This window comes from Lichenostomus cassidix, chromosome 2 (assembly GCF_008360975.1).
Source record: "Lichenostomus cassidix isolate B80296 chromosome 2, HeHo_3.0, whole genome shotgun sequence".
Lineage (NCBI taxonomy): Eukaryota > Metazoa > Chordata > Aves > Passeriformes > Meliphagidae > Lichenostomus > Lichenostomus cassidix.
This window is the reverse complement of record NC_139482.1, coordinates 146,162,287-146,174,497: the sequence shown is the minus strand read 5'-3', so window position 1 is coordinate 146,174,497 and position 12,211 is coordinate 146,162,287.

Sequence of the window (12,211 nt, the reverse complement as noted above, 5' to 3'; positions counted from 1 at the left end):
TGTACCCATTTCCAGCCATTTCAGGGCTGGATGCTAATGTGCAATCAGTAAATGCACAGGTTGTCGAGGTGGTTCTTCAGAAGAGCTCCTGAAAGCAATTGGTGATGTGGGGGAGGTTTGATTTGTCAGCATGCCATAAAAAACCTCACAGAGCAGGCATCTGTGTCCTGGCAGGAGATGGCCAGGTAGGACTCAGATCCCAGCTCAGCATAAGAAGGGATAGGAGAAAGGGAGTGAATTATATCTGAGGTGACCAACTAATAGGTTTTCCTCGGTGCTAGCAACAGGAAGGCATCTGGGAAACTTCTTCTAGTGTGCCTTGCTTTCTTCATTGATGAAAACAGTGGTACCTTTCTCTTCCAAGTGACCAGCCCGTCTGTCTGAATGGAAGGTGTTTGTATATTTAGAGTATTTTTAATATATATGTTATGCACACATATATAGATATGTTTTATGTTATAGTTGGAGAAGACAGTATTATTTTTCCCGGGAAATAATTATTTACCTTATATATATATTCCATTATATTCATTTGTTGACTTGTGGATAAGTCTTTATTGAGTATGGGAACACATTTCTTATTTTCACCACTAAAAACTTCACACTAAAGGTTTGTTTGATTACTGGCTAGAATTTTTGTCAAATCCTAAATGAACTATTAACCTCTCAGCTTTCACAGGAGTTGTTGGAATTGATAGGATCTGGTTTGCCACCCACAGATCATGAGCAATTTGTATCAAAGAGGAACATATTTAAGGAGATCTTGAGTGGAACTAGTAGTGATGTGTCTGACATTTTGTAATCCTGCCATTGGCTAAACCCTCTGACAATGTATCACAAGTTTAATAATATTAAAGTAAAAAGCAGAAAATGTCAGGAAATACTGAGATGGCTTAGCTGACAAATGGCAGACAGCTGGGGAAAGGGAGAGGAATTTCACTTTTCAGTGGTTGGCCATCATTGTATAAACAAGAAATTCTCACAAAATTTGCCCTCATTGCCTGTAATAAACAAACTATAGGGAGTGTGAGTTCTGTAGATAAAACAGTTATCAGGATGCAGAATCTGATCATTCAGTTTCCTGCTTAGAGTCATAGAATCATAGAATGGTTTGGATTGAAGGGAACTTAAAGTTAAAGGGAACTTAAAGTTCCAATCCCCTGCCATGGGCAGGAACACCTTCCACTATCCCAGGTTGCTCCAAGCCCCATCCAACCTGACCTTGAACAGTTCCAAGGATGGAGCAGCCACAGCTTTTCTGAGAAACCTGTACAGGTGCCTCACCACCCTCACAGTCAAGAATTTCTTCCTATTATCCCCCAGCCTGAGCTGATATCAGTGGTTGTCCCAAAGCAGGTGCAGCACCTTGCACTTGGTCCTGTTAAACCTCATGAGATTCCCATGGTGATGCTTCACACACACACTGAGCTCTTAGAAGCTGATTTAAGTGCAAAGGCAGTGTTCTTTGTTAAGAAACACACGAGTTGCAATATTTCCTGGGGAAAGGTTTTCTTTCCTTCACTTCTCCTGTCTTGTGGAGAACAAAAGTGGAAATAAGAGTGAAAGAAACACAAAAGGATTCTGAACACGTTTTTGTAAATGGATAGATTTTGGAAATGCCTCCTTTTTGATTCAACTCAGTACAGCTGAAAGTCAGTGAAATAAATACTTTTCAGGGTATACTTAGATCTGTCCTGCCAGATAATCACTGTAGAGTTTACAGCAGCAAAAGTGTTGCACTTAATCAAATCCAGCCTGTAGCTTGTCTCCAGTTGTCTCTGGTGTTGTATGTTCCTCCAACATGATATTTTGAAAAGAATGTTAATGTCATGTAAAACAGCTGTTGTATTTCTGAACTTCGCTGAAATATAATATGGTATTGTCCAGAGAAGCTGTGGATGCCCCATCCCTGGAATTTTTCAAGGTCAGGCTGGGTGGGGCTTTTAGCAGCCTGGTCTAGTGAAAGGTGTCCCTGCCCATGGCAGAGAGTTGGAACTGGATGGTCTTTAAGGCCCCTTCCAACCTAAAAAACTCTATGATTCTATGATTTTGTTAAAATAGGTGAGGCTGTTTAAAAGTTATAGCAGTTTCAGGGAACAATTAATGCTGAAGCTCTATGAAGACCTAGTGGTGACATCCTATTATTTCTGGTAAAAAATATCAATGATGTAATATTTGACAAACATGTAAAACCAATGTGGAAAAAGAGTGAAGCAGTACACCATGTTGCAAAACCCTTGCAGATTTGCAGGCTGATGAACAAGGTCTTGGAATGAAGTATTAGAAAAAAACTTGTAAATTATGGAAGTAGCTAGCTGAATCAAGATTTCAAATTGCTGTTGTAGCAAAGGGGACTGACTTGAACCCAGAATACATTAACTGAAAAACATCAAGTAGGAGTAGAGAAATAGTACTGAGATCATTCTGGAATTGATTTAATGTCTGCATATTAAAAAAAATGGCCAATCACAAAATGCTTAAAAATAACTTTAAAATTTCATTGATGTTTAGGAAACTTGAGTTATAGGCAAATAGTTTGAATGCCTGAACTCTACACTTCACCCATGAACACTTGACAAGGAAATGAACATTTACAACATGAAACAAATGGGTGGATGGATGAGCTGGATCTGAAATTACACGAGCTAAAAGCAAGATAGTTTCTTTTCACCTGGAAAAGATTGTGTTAAGGCAACGAGGATTTCCCTGACTTGAAGCCTTTAAGTGTAAAATTTAAGCTTTAAGCCTAAAATTGTTTGTTTGGTTTTTTTTTCCCATTTTAAATATACTTTTTTTTTTTTTAACTAGACATTATAGACTCAGTGGAGAAATTGCTCTTTCATATCATCTGTGCTATACAACAATGAAAATGGAAGGTTACCACAGTTTGTTCTTGACTTAATATATGAACCTGTATGAAATTAGGGGCCAGTGAGCAGCTGGATTTTGGCCAGCTGATGTAATTCTGTTCAGTCTCAGTGACCCACTCTTGCTGCTCTTTCACAAGTTGGTTACTCTAACTCATCCTCTGGAAACTGCAGTTTCCAGCAATCCCTCATTTCTATCACCTGAGTAAAAAACTGTGCTTGAAATAGCAGAACAGGTGCCAGAAAGAATTTTAATGTTTTTTGAATGCTGTGGGATGAGGCTGCAGAGCTTCCCACACCACCATCATGGCAAAAATGTGAAGTCATTCTATAGCAGTGATAAATATAATTATGGAAATTATTAATTGCAATCCTTAGACTCTATCTAGTCCCCTAGGTCAGGTGACCACCCTAATTCCAGACTTGACTGCAGGCTTCAGACACCTTTTTTCTTCCAAACACAACATCCACACAAATCCTCTGTGCTTGGTTTCCACTGGGAAAGAAACCCAAATACCTGTCTATAAAAGGGACTGGTGACAGGAAAGGAGGGGAAGAAAATCTCACCAAGGAAATAGAATCTAAAAATCCAAGTTTATAAAAGATTCTGTGATTACAAATCTCAGTAGGGGCTACACTGCCTCCACCTATCCTGCACTGTATTACTCTTCTGTAGTTCTAAAATAAAATTGGGAAAACTAGACTCTTCCTACAAAAGCTGGGATTTTTTTTTTCCCCTCTAGTGCAAGGAAGAGTTCCTGAGAAAGGAATTTCTAGCTTACAGAAACTCCTTGTAATAAGTGCTGGAGGGATTCCCGGAATAGCAAAAAATTGTCTGTATGAATGTCTTTGCACACATAGCAAGAGGAATGCAGATATTATCCTCACACCTCCATTTATTTGAATAATATAGATTGTTCACTATCCGATTTGGCGACCCTCAGTCTCCCACTCAAGCTGCTGCTGTCATTCACTCAGCCAGCCATTCAGCACTAATGATACAACTTTAATTTAGACCCACTTTTCTAAGACAGCATGCCTGCAGCAGCAACTCATTGGTGAGTAATTTTAGGGAAAATTTGGGAGTTAGAGTTTCTTTGAGGTTACTGAAATGCAGATTGTTCCTGCTGCTATCAGAGAATTTGTGAAGAATTTGTTAATAATTTTGAGGGAAAATATCTAGATTTCAAGTATTTTACTGAGTTTTTAAAATGAGACATTTGAAAAATAACACATCAAAAACCAAAACCAATAATATCAAACACAAAAATGAGGAATAGTTGGTTATGCTCAATTATTTTCTTAACAAAGTTGCATTAAAACATCCCCACATCCTATTAAAACATCCTATCCTGAAGGGAAGAAAAAAGTTGACCACAAAAAAACTCTACTTAATATTTTCACATTATTTGAATTAAGAAATTGTAAATTCTGCTATGAACCTCTCTGGAATCACAAATGTGATGCAAGGGGCCATAAGTTGAACAACACAAGAAGAGATATCAAAAATTTGGCACACAGACTGAGTATCCTAGGAATAGTCAAGGTCACAAAGTTTTAAAATCACCATGAAGAGGTGTAGCTCATTACCTGACTGTTTCACAGATTCAGCCACCTGAATAAGGTTTCATCTGGCATTTGTTGCTCTGAAGAGAAGCAGGAATTAATATGGAAAACACCTGTTACAACACTGGTGATTTATGGAGCATCAGTGGAGAGTCTAAAACTAAGGACTTAAATCTTCCCTGTCTAATTTAGGACCTAAATGTTTTGCTTTTCCATTGCAGTAATTGCTGTTGTTTTTTATTCCAGGGAAAGACAGTGGAAAAAGACATTTATTATAGATGACAGAATCTGGATTTTTCTTCTGGAGGGTGCCACCCCCCCCGGAGTCTGGAGAAGGGAGGGACTGCTCCAGCGAGCGGTCAGAACTCCGAGGGAGTCTAAGGGCTGTCCAACGGCCACAGAGGATTCAAGAGACGCAGTCCACTCAGTTGGTGCTCCAAGGAAAGTTTATTGGAAGGGGATGATGACAGAAAGGTGGGAGGAGCTCGGAGGCAGCAACAGAGTGGCCTCGAGCACACTTGTGCACTGAGTTTTATAGGGGGAGGGAACAGGGAAGGAGGGGTTCTAGGGAACCAATAGGGAAAGAGGGATTTTTGAGCGATATTAACTTTAACCTAAGATATAACAAATACAAAGCACAACCTTATATAGAGAACCAATCCCTAATACTTCCAAACTCAAACAAAGAAGAACATTCTAGGAACAGACCATATTTGTAATAGGGGGAGGAGGAGACGAGCAGCGAATGACAGGTGAGCTCGGTCCATATTCATAACTTTGGGGAGCAAGGGAGCATGGGAGCATAGCTTTCAGTCACCCTCAATCTGGAAGGTTGACTGCCCATGCCCATGACCATGCCCATGACCTGTCTTTGCCTCCCTCCCATGGACCTGGGGCACTCAGGTGTGCCATGGCCACTGCTACAGCAAAATTCACCCCTTGCAAAGTAATAATGATGGAAATTTAGAGGTGACAAAAGAAAAATGTCTTTCATGTCATTTAAAACCATGAAAGCTATTATATGGTGAAGAATAAATCTCTGTCTCCTAAGTCTTGGCCTCATGCTTTGATCACATGAGCAAACAGCTCTGAGGTGAAAGTCTAAAATCATGATGAATAAAAAGAGTTTCATAAAAGTGTTCAAATAATGAAATAATGTGAACCACCCTGAAAATTTCCTTATGGAAAATGCTCAGTAATATGAATTCTTTCTGAAAAAGGCACTTCATTATTAGGTGGACAAAAAGATGCAAACAGGGATTTATAGAACTGCTGCTCTCCATTCTCCATATGTTGTCTGAAGATTAGGATGATGAACATATTATGCAACAAGATAGATAAAAATGTAGACAGAAAAACAACAAGCTTTGGCTTTATCTGATATAAACCAATACACACCCTTTGGATCCAGAGGTTTAAAACTGGCTACCTCTTGCTGTAAATATATTTTCCTTCTGAATTTAATTTCCTTCTTTCATGCATTTTTACTTCCATAGTTGTGGGCATCTCATGAGCAATATGATGTGCAATTTAGTAGAACAGACAGTACTTGATACAAATATTTGAAGTAAATAACCAGATAAGTTACTCATTACTCATTGGAAACAAGTTACAGATATTTTAATTTCTTCCTGTAAAGAATATGTTCTGACTTGTTATGAAGAGTCAAAAGCAATATCATAGGTTAAACATTTCATCTTATAAAAGTTTAACTTTTCAAAATAAGACTTTGAGAAAAACTATGAATAATGTTTTGAAAATGAACCATATTATTTTTAATACATTAATAGTAAATTTAATTTTTATCTGCTTTGAGTTTCTTTCTTTTCTTTTTTTTTGTGCTCTTCACAATCTGTTCTGTTGATTTTTGTCCTGTCACAGAGAAATGAAATTTATTATCTCACCGATAAAATATGTGATAATTCTTTACTATTGGCCATGAATAAATTTGGAATGGAAATTAGATGTTTTCTAACTAGCACAGCTGTGAGGTCCTGAAAATATTTTCAGCAGAATAAGTGAGAATAAAAAGCTTTCTTGAACCTTAAAACAGGTATTAATCAATGGAGTGAAGAGATTGGATATTGTGGTTGTCTGGGGTAGCATTGAGACTAGTATAGAGGTTTTGGTAATCCATGAGATTCTTATTTCTCTCTGTTTTGGTAAAGTAAGCTAAATTTGTGAACTATTTCTAGAAGTCGTAGAAACTATTTTCCTTTCATATATTTTCATTTATAACTGATAAAATACAAAAAAAAAGTCTCTATTAAATGGAATATATATATGTTAATATTGCTAGACAATATTATTTTTTTAATCACCTCCAAAAGAACTTAATACAAATTTAACCACTTTTGTTTTTTTTTAAGATAATTGTGTTGCTGTTCCCTCAAATATAAGTTCAGGAAAATTCAGGATGTATTTGTTTTTTTGTTCCTTCAGTACAAGTTATTGGGAAAGAAAAAGTGTTCCAGTAAAGCTATATCAGTCTATAAAATCAAATGCAAGTGTACAAATTTTCCAGGAAAATAGTTTTATATATTTTCCCGTGTTTTTTTTCTGTTGGTCAGAATTACAAGGATGCTCAGAATTTCTGACACTTGAATAAACATGAAGTGAAACCCCCTCAAGCTGCTTAGATGTTTTGCAAGTGATTAAGAGGTCACTGAACAGCTACATTTAAAGACTTTTCATTTCAGTCTCTTGCACTGTTAAAAGCTGCTGAACTTAGAGAAATCTATTAAGTTGGATTCAGCATATTATCATACTGGACTAGTATCAAGCATTTTATCACCTCTAGGTCGTGCATAGCAAACAGATGACTTTTTTAAGGGGTACATAAACTCATTAGGAAATCACAGAAAATAAGTAGATTTTTGCCCATGCGAGATGTCCCTATAGTGTTCAGTACACAACTATGTTCAAATTTAATTAAAAACTTCCAGCCACAGAAAAAGCCTGCAACCATTATGGGTATTATTCCATGTGTGCCCACTGACAGAGTATCTTGAATAAAGTCCACTTTTAATGCCTCTTCTTGTATTTTAATCCATTGTTTCTTCTCCTGTCTGTGGTAGATACAAGAATTGATTTATCCCCACTCTATTTCTCAGTGATGTTTTTAAACACTGAACGTTTTTCCCATTGAATTTGTCTTACTTAATTCTTTCCTTACAATGGATTATGAATTTCTGATCACTCTGGTTCTTATTCCAGCCAGCTCACATTTCTCTTAAATGGTGACATCTCAATCTAGACAGAATTCTGGCTGCCATGTGGGACAGAGGAGTTTCTTCATGATACCACATCTGTTTGTACACCTCCATGTGCTTTTGTTTTTCTCATGTGATATAGCTCACATTTTCTGGACCCCAGGATGCAGCAGTTGCAAATAAAGGTATCATTAAACTGTTTTAAAATAAAAGAAGAAAATCAGAAAAATATAATATGCCCAACAAATCACTATTTCAATATTTCACTGTTTTGATATTTTGAAATATAATTTTTCTGAAAGCAAACTTTTTGGGGAAAGTTGAAATCCAATTTATTTCTCATTCCCAGTTTTCATGTGGGAGGTATTTATGTTCATATGTTTGGACATGACATTCATAAAATAATCCAATATTCTGATGAGTTTAGGCAGATCTCTCAACATCTCAGACACCAGGAAATCAGCACATTCCACCTTGTCCCTCTGTGCAGTCACAAAGACTGCAAAAGCAGTAAAATGGCCTAGAGATATAAAAACACATCCAACAAGTTTATTATGAAGTAATCATGAATACATTCACATATTCAGCTGAATATTTTAGGGATATTTTTAGAGTGTGAGCAGTGATCTGATCTTCAGAGCCTGACTTCTGTTTTGAGACATGGTTCTGCCATTGTCACTGCCACCCACATATCTCTGACTGTGGTTTTGTATCAAAATGTCATTTTCCCCCAGGGCAACTGCTGCATGAACAGAGGCCGTGGCACCATAACTTAGCTCAGGTTGGGCAACTTGTTGACAGGAAAGAAAGACTCTTCTAGTTGAAGAGAAAACAATTCCAAATATTATGTGTATGAGCACCTTATAACTAATCTCATATGTATACCAGAACATTTACATTAAATGATAGTAAAGTATTTTCATTTATGAGTTTAAATAATCTTTTTGCTGGATTCTGAGTAGTTGCTTAAGGTGTCACATTTGAACAGGAATTTTAACTCTCCCACTGAGTAGCATCATTAAGAAAGAACATTAAGATCTCATTCACTGGCCAGTGATTTTCCCCAGAAATAGGTCAAATATTTCAGTATATGATGAAGGAGAATCAAAATCTTTACAGAGAATTTATTGATTTATACTTGTGCCTCTCTTGCTATAAAAATATGCACAGACTGTCCCATGGATGTATATGACATGTTTAATTATTAAATATATTATCTCTATATTATATGTGTAAATGATCTAATGAAAGAACTTACTGAAGAGATTGTGCCAGTGAGCTTTGTGATGGATGTTGCATTCATACAACCTGTGTAAATAATGGAAGGTAACTTTTTTCCTTTTTTTTTCTTCTCTAACAAAAAATGTCAAAACTGGAACCCTTCTATTCCTTAAATGGCTTATCTCTCAAAATTTAAATCTTTACCCAAACGGTAGAGATTAAGAACTTGCACTTTAGCTAACAGTGCTGGTAATGATTTCAGCAATGGAGAAGAGTCCAGCACCCACCACTAGCTGGTTTGAAGGAATAAGCAGAAGAGTAGGACAGCAAAAATATCCTGCTTTTACAGGATGACTAGGACAGCAAAAATTTCTTGTTGATTACTGGTTTTAGATAATTTTAAATAAAGAATATCTCAAAACATGCTGTGAAAAACTATTAACAGAATAACTGGATGCATCTGGTTGAAGGAGGTCATGAAATCAGGGCTGTGGTCATGTGAAATCAGGGCACAGGTGTGGATGGACATTTGCTGGGTGAATCCTGGGCATGGCTCTGTCTGACAGAGGGGAAGCTCCTGGGCTCTTCTCACAGAATCCACCCCTGCAGCTCCTCCACTACCAAAACCTTGCCATGTAAATCCGATACACTGTGCCAAGTGAGAAAGAAATTACCTTTGACAAACAGATTTAAGAGTCAGGTCTGAGAGTAGTGTTCTGACTGAGTCACCCTGTATCTAAAATAATGAGCCCCAGGTTTGAATTTAAAGTCCTGCTACCTCAAGGCAGCAAATAGCTCTGCTATGTGCTCCAATCCTGTGGAGATATCCTCAGCAGAGGCTCTGGGTAGGTATCAGAATGAAAAGGGTAACCATGAAGAACCTTTCCACACAGGAAAATGTTTTATTAAGTAGAAAGTGGTATCTGGAAAGAAAATAGCCATGGATTATGAGGGATACAGCTCCCTAGCAGTGTGACTGTGCTATAGGAATAGTTTGAGTGTCACTTTGCACCACTGGATTGTGCAGAATGTCCTTCTGGGATGTTTTTAGATCAGGGAAAGTAAAAGGGACACAAAAACATGTTCTTGCACAATTACCTTCCATGTGCAATAATCTTTTATGAGTCCCAGAGCAGTGGCAGAGGTTTAGTCAGCCTTTGATGTCATCAGAAGGGTGAGCTGATACCTTCCCCATTCCTAACCCCTCTTGGTAAAATCATACAGTAAGACATCCTTTTACCCCAGGGTCCTGTCTTCAAGAGCAGCCACAAGAGTGAGTAGGAAAAATGCTAGGAAATGCCAATAACAAACATGAAAAAACCCATATTGACTTGGCTCTCTTCACAAAGTAGTTTTGTTTTCTCTCCTTGGGTGTAATGAACTATCATTTGCTATTTGTGTTCACAGTCTTCACCAAAAAGGTAAGCAGTATGTATAATACAGATGAACTCTTAATCTGCTAAGCAACCTCACAAGTCAGCCTCTGGATTATATCAGGGCAGCTCTTCCACAACCCAGGATTTGTTCTCCATTCAATCAGTTGAAGAATATGGTCCTTAATTTGATTTTTTTTCAGTCTTTCAAATGCTTCTTCTTTCCACATTTATGATTCATTTATGCTTCTTTTTCTATTCCACCACTGATATAAAACCCCAGTGTCTACCATCAGATATGTGCATTCAGTATTCTTTCAATTTCATCTGCATTTGAAATATGTATATGTGTGGGTAGTAGCAGGTTTACCTGCCTGAGACACTGAATCAGATGTTGAGAAATAGAGCAAGAACAATGTAATCTTTTAAATTTTTGTCATAAGTCAAACCTTACATGTGCAATTTCTTCCCCTGATTTCAATAATATGATTATGTTTTCAATCCTCCCACACGGGCTCAAAGTGAAGAAAAAAGACAGTTTATTTTACAGAATATTTCATTTACACCATGCAGACTGTCATTCCCGTATTTTCCCATTTCTAGATTCTCCTCATCTCCCAGCTCAGTATCACCAAGTGCTGCAGCTCTCATGGGAAGGCTTAGAAACTATAACACTACATGAGAGAGCAGATGAAATGGAAGACAACAAATGCACTTTGGGGGAATCAGGAAGAGCATTGCCAGCCGGCCAGGGAGGTGATCCTGCTTTTCTGCTCAGCCCTAGAGAGGGGAATCTGGAGTGCTGTGTCCATTCTGGGCTCCTCAGTACAGGAGAGACATGGAGCTCACAGAGCAGGTCCAGTGGAGGATAACAGAGATGATGAAGGGACTGGACTATCTCTCTTATAAGAAAAGGATGAGGGAACTGGGTCTGTTCAGCCTCAGGATGAGACAATTGAGAGGGGCCACCATCAAAGGCTGTCAGTGTCTGTAGGGAGCGGTCAGAGCAGGGACCAGGCTCTGTTCCTAGTGCTCAGCAATGGCACAAGAGAAATGGGCAGGAGTTGATGGTACAGAAGTTCCACCTGAATGTGAGGAATAATTTTTTTGCTGTGCAGTGACCAAGCACTGAACAGATTGTCCAGAGAGGGTGTGGAGTCTCCCTCACTGGAGATATTCCAGAATTATCTGGACACAATCCTGTGCCATGTGCTCTGGAATGACCCTGCTTAATCAGGGAAGTTTGACCAGATGACCCCACTGTGGCCCCCTCCAACCTGGCCCATTCTGTGAGCCTGTGAAAAAGAAAGGGTTAAATTATATAGCATACTCTTAGAGGAGTAATTATATAGCCATCAATGAAATCACAAAAGCAGGCAGAACTGTTGCTCTCACTGGGCAGAAGGGGCACAGCCTGGAATGGAAGTAAATCATGTGTAAGCCAGGCATATGAAGCAGTTGCTTTGCCCTTCAAGCATTTGAAGGGGTTTTGTGTTCATTGGTGGGTAACTTTCACATAGAGAAAAAAAGCTTCATTTAATTTACTATGCATCCTGAGTAAGCCACTGATCTGTGTGCTTAATTTTGCATTGCTATTTCTTTAAAATGTGAAACTTTCTTAAATGCAGGTTATTGATTGAAAAAATCTGCCTTTTGAGTGGTTCAGCACACAGAGGACAGATACGTCAACCTCTCGTTCCTCTCCATAGAGAAATGCTGTATGTTTGTGGTTTATGTGACAAACATGACTTCTCCTGACTTTCTGCATAGAGGGTGATCTGGTCTAGTGATGCCAGGTGAGAGGTAACTCATGCAGAGAAAAGTAGGAGCTTAGAGATGTGGGGTGGGGGGAGAAGTTTTAATCTTATGAATGGAAAGTGGAAACCATCCAATAACTTAATGAGACTGCTCACAACTAGAGGACTTGTCTCTGCTAACTTTGTCAGTCTGAAAGTTCAGTGTCTGCTTGGAG